This window comes from Rhincodon typus, chromosome 5, assembly GCF_021869965.1.
Source record: "Rhincodon typus isolate 14 chromosome 5, sRhiTyp1.1, whole genome shotgun sequence".
NCBI classification, from domain to species: Eukaryota; Metazoa; Chordata; class Chondrichthyes; order Orectolobiformes; family Rhincodontidae; genus Rhincodon; species Rhincodon typus.
Genome location: NC_063336.1, coordinates 8,077,716 through 8,083,107, shown reverse-complemented (window position 1 = coordinate 8,083,107; position 5,392 = coordinate 8,077,716). Strand labels below are relative to the sequence as shown.

General features: G+C 48.7%; 1 pseudogene; it reads left to right on the top strand.

The window, feature by feature from the left end:
• The first annotated feature begins 803 nt into the window (after nucleotides 1–803).
• Nucleotides 804–2,912, top strand: LOC109922548 (annotated as a pseudogene).
• The last annotated feature ends 2,480 nt before the right edge of the window (nucleotides 2,913–5,392 follow it).

Genomic DNA, 5,392 nt, shown 5'->3' with positions numbered 1-5,392 from the left:
AGGGATGTGCAGGCTAGGTGGATTAACCATGGGAAATGCAGGACTACAGGGATAGGGCAGAGAGGTGGGTCTGGTGGGATGCTCTTTGGAGGGTCAGTGCAGAGCAGACTCCATGGGGCTGAATGGCCTCTTTCCACACTGTAGGGATTCTGTGAAAAAGACTGTAGCTTTAATCAGCAAATTCAACATTGCAGCATAAAACATTCCTGGGATCGTTCATAGGCAGCTGCTCAGTTCTATATTTAGGAGCAAAAGGACCCAATTGTTAATCCTTTCCCAATATCTATACCTAGATTTTTCTGTTCCCATCCTTGCAAACCTTCTCCACTATATCCTTCTTAAAGTGACCAGTACTGCACACAGTACTCGGAGGTCAAATCAACATTCAATACAGGTTTAGCAAACCTTTCCTACTTTTCAGTTCACCTGGAAATAAAGCCTAGTGCCTGTATTTTCTCCTCTCATGCCCTTGCTAACCCACGTCGTAACCTTTTGTGGTTACACCCAGCAGTTCCTCTATGCCACTGAGACTCTCAATTTGTTGGAATCCTCATCCATCTTCCACAAATTGGCACTAGTCGCAAATTTAGAAATTGTATTTTTGATTTCAAAGTCTAAGTTGTAAATGTAAACGGTGGTGGTCCCTGCAAGGATCTTGGTAGAACACCACTCCCCACCTCCTGCCTCTTTGAATGAGAACACTTTACTCCCAGTCTCTGCTTTTGGTTTCGAAGCCAGCTAGCAATCTATTCTGTCACTCGCCCCTTAACTCCACATTCTCTAACCTTATTCATCAGTCTATTATGGGACATCATGTCCAAGGCCTACTCGAAATTCAGATCAATTACATCCACTACATTTCCACCGTCTACTCTCAAAGATTACTGAGGTTGGTGTATTAAGATTTTCCCTTTCCAATCCACACTGTATATTTCCCTGTTCCAAATGGAATTCCGTATTCTCCTTTAGCAAGGTGTCCATTCTTTTATGCACCAGTGAAAGCGTAAAAGCAGATTCCTCAATTTCATACTATGTCCCTATTTGTGAATTTTTTAAAAAATTAAACTTACCTCCAAGGATTTGTGTTTTGAGTCACCAGCTTTCTCCTCTCCTGCACCCCCTTGAAAATTGGACCATTACAGGGAAGTGGTGGTGGAGTGGCAATATTACTGGATTAGTAACTCAGAACCTCAGGCCAATGTTCTGGGTACACGGGTTCAAATCCTACCACAGCAGATGGTGAAATTTGAATTCAACAGAAATTCTGGAATTAAAGGCTAGCCCGTGATTTCTGGGTACTGTACTTTGCAACTATTGTCAAATGTTGGAAAAATCCTAATTAAAACCGAAAGAACGGCAGATGCTGTAAATCAGGAGCAAAAACAGAAGTTGCTGGAAAAGCTCAGCAGGTCTGGCAGCATCTGTGAAGAAAAAAATCAGAGTTAACGTTTCGGTTCGGTTCTGAGGAAGGGTCACCGGATCTGAAAATGTTAACTCTGATGTTTTCTTCACAGATGCTTCCAAAACCGCTGAGCTTTTCCAGCAACTTCTGTTGTGTTGGAAAAGTCCATTTGGTTCACTTATCCTCTTAAGGGAAGGAAATCTGCCATTCTTGTATGGTCTGGCCTAAAATGTGACTCAGACTCACAGCAATGTGGATGACACCAAACTGCCCTCTAAAAATCATCTAGTAGGCCATTCAGTTGAAGGACAATAAATGTTGGGCCTTGCCAGCAATACCCACATTGCACGAAGGAGTTAAATAAAAACTGTTCAATAACTGGTCCATTCTCTCTGAATCAGATTTAAAGGTGAAGACAGCTGTGCAAGCAAAGGGGAAGACAAAGGAGGTGAGGCCAGCTCTTTCAGAGGTAAACGTGGCCCACAAACAAGGAGGAAGACAAAGGAGGTGGGACCAACTCACTCGGAGGGAAACATGGCCTATGAGGGGTGAGGGGTCCTGTCACCCAAGAACAGCTTTTGACAGGGGCACACAAAACGTTGTCACTGGAGTGTACAGCCACGGAGCAAACAAACATCACACCGGCCAGTCCCCATGCCGCAAGCCTTAACCTCCCGTACACGTTGGCGGAGCTGGTGATAGCGGTGGTGTCTGTCTATGAGAACGTGCTGGTCTGTGCTGCCGTCCTGCAGGATCACCGCCTGCGCACCATCACCAACCGCTTCCTGGTCTCGCTCGCCGTGGCTGACATCGGGGTGGGTGCCCTGGCCATTCCCTGTGCTGTGCTAACCGACCTGGGCATGCCCAGTGACAACTTCTGCCTGCGCGTGCTGACGGTGCTGACCCAGAGCTCCATCTTCAGCCTTTTGGCCGTCGCCCTCGACCGCTACCTGGCCATCTTCCTCCCACTGCGTTATCACACCATCGTCACACCCAGAAACGCGGGGGCGGCCATCGCTCTCACTTGGCTCCTGTCCCTCCTGCCAGGCCTCGTGCCCCTGATGGGCTGGCACCACGCCCCAACAGCAGACGGACACTGTTATTTTATCACGGTGATGGATATGGCCTACATGGTGTATTTCAACTTCTTTGGCTGCGTCCTGGGGCCTCTGGCCGCCATGTTCCTCATCTACGCCCGGGTCCTGACACAGGTGAGGCGGCTCGCGACGAACGGGTAGCAGGGTCCTGGCGAGAACTGAAGACGGCCAGCTCACTCTTCCTTGTGCTCATCCTCTTCGCTGTCTGCTGTTTGTCCCTCCACCTGATGAACTGTGTCCTCCTGATGTGCCCACAGTGCCCAGTGCCCCTCCCACTGCTGCTCACCGCCATCACCCTCTCCCACGCCAACTCCGCTGTCAACCCTGTCCTCTACGCCTTCAAAATGAAGGCCTTCAAGGTCATGTTCCTGTGTCACCCTGCACAGGTCAAGCCTGACATGAGGCAAGGTTAACATCCATGTACCAGCCCCACTCACTCTGTACCAGGCACCACCCTCCCCAACCTCCTCCCCTTGTTACCGTGCCGTGGGCAATAGGGTGTGCCCCAGGCCCTCGGCCAGTGAGGCCAGGCCCAAGGATCACAGCCAGTGTCCACAGTCCAGAGCTCAGCTTTACAACACAGCCCAGAGCCGCCTTCAACCAACACCTGACACATCCTTCACACCAGAGCAGACCGGGCAGAAATCCAGGAAATCATGTCCCAGGCATACCCTCAGTCTGAGGCACTCTGACCTTTACCCCCTCTCTCTAACCCTCAGTCTGACCCTGAGCCTGATGCAGACCAATCACGTTAACATTCAGTACGAACAAGGAGAGGCCATCAGTAACCGAGCTGCTCAGATAGTGTGATCCTGTTCTGGCCTGGCCCTACTTGGACAGTTCAGGTGAACAGCGAAACATCAGTGTATTGACCCAAAGTTCACATCCCACTCACCAAGGAGGGGAGCTCCTTGAATTGTGTTAGAACTGGAAGGGATTCACAGTACAGGGTTTTACAATTATGATCACTCTGAGCTCTCAGATCCTTGGACATCTAACATCAAACAATTTGTGACCAATTATTCACAGTTCACAAGCAGAGTGGTATCAGCAGTTTACAGCCAGCAAATGATCCACTGTCTTTTTAGTCGATGACCAGCCTGACATTGCCCTCAATCACAGGCTGGAACTGGGGAGGATCGGATGGAACAGGAGGTGGCACACAGGCTCTCCAATCTTAGAAGACTGTACACTGTACTCAATGGAGCCTCACAGCTTTCCAAAGTAAACCCTTCTGGAATTGTAACCATTCAGACTGCTCTGTTGTTGGCATTGGGCACAGTAGTCCATTCCTATCTGTAATCTCCCCAGGGATATCCACATTCCAGCTCCTCGAGCGAACCCTGCCCAACTCCTCGAGCGAACCCTGCCCAACTCCAATCGTTCTAACACTGGTGGTGAGGTCTTCAGCTCTTGACCACCAATCTTGGGAGTTAGAACGTAGAACACTTCAGCACAGGAACAGGCCCTTCAGCCCACGATGTTGTGCCGAACACCTGCCAAATTAAACTAATATCTTCTGCCTGCCCTTGGTCCATATCCCTTCATATCTTGCATATTCATGTGCTTACCTAAAACGCCCTTAAATATCTGCCTCCACCACCACCCCTGTCAGCATATTTCACAGTCCTACCACTCTGTGTAAAAAATTGTCCCCCATGTCTCCTTTGAACATTCTCCCTCTCACCTTAAAAGCATGCCTCCTAGTATTAGACACTTCGACTCTGGGAGAAAGGTTCTGACCATTAGCCCTATCTATGCATCTCATAATTTTATAGACTTCTATCAAGTCTCTCCTCAGCCTCCACTGCTCCAGAGAAAACAACACAAATTTTTCAACCTCGCCATATAGCTCATACCCTCTAATCCAGGCAGCATCCTGGTAAACCTCTTCTGCACCCTCTCCAAAGCCTCCACATACTTCCTGTAACGTGATGACCAGAATTGAATGCAATGTTCCCTCTCTCTACTCCTCTCCCTCCTTCAGCCTTTGCACACTCAAGCAGCCACTTCTGCTCTTATTTCCTACATTTGCACTCCCCTTTAATGCAATTCTTAAAACCCACATCTCTGATCAAGCACTTGGTCACCAATCCCAACGTTTCAGGTGCCTCAGGAGCTAACCCTGTTTAATAATACAGAATGTTGAAGTACTGATGGGATGGACAGAACATATTTCAACTAGTTGAGGTTGAAATCCAAGAAGAAACCCAGGACTGACCTTGCTTGTGGAACTTCAGTATGTGGATGACAATGTCCCCTCTGCTGTCTCAGCAGAGAATCTTCAATCCTCACTGAATGCCTTCGGGGAAGCACACTGAAGAATTGGTCTCAGCCTCAATCTCAGGAACAGTCAAATCCTTTACCAACCCATCCCAGATCAAGTTCCGGTCCATCCCTCCATTAAGATCAATGCAGAAATCCTCCCACACATGGAACATTTCCCTTACCTGGGACACTACCTCTCATCTAAGGCTGACATTGAGGCAGAGATTCAACATTGCACCCACTCTGTGAATAACCCCTTCAGGCGCCAAGGATGAGAGTCTTCAATGGCTATGACATCCGTGCTACCAAGATCTGTATGCATAAGGCAATCAATCCTTCTGTATGGCTCCGACACTTGGAACATGATTCAGCGCCACCTCAAGATCTTTGAGAAGTACCATCAACGCTGTCTGAGACAGATTCTCCGTGTTAGCTGGGAGCACAGGCATATTAACAGGACTGTCCTGGAGACAGCTAACAGCGCCAATGTCAAGGCTGTGATCATCCGAAACTGACTTCACTGGCCGACCACATGCTGAGGATGCCTGAATTCCAACTACCAAAGCAAATCGTCTTCGCCAGCTCAAGGAAGGCACTCAACGAGAGCAGGACAAAGACTCCCTAC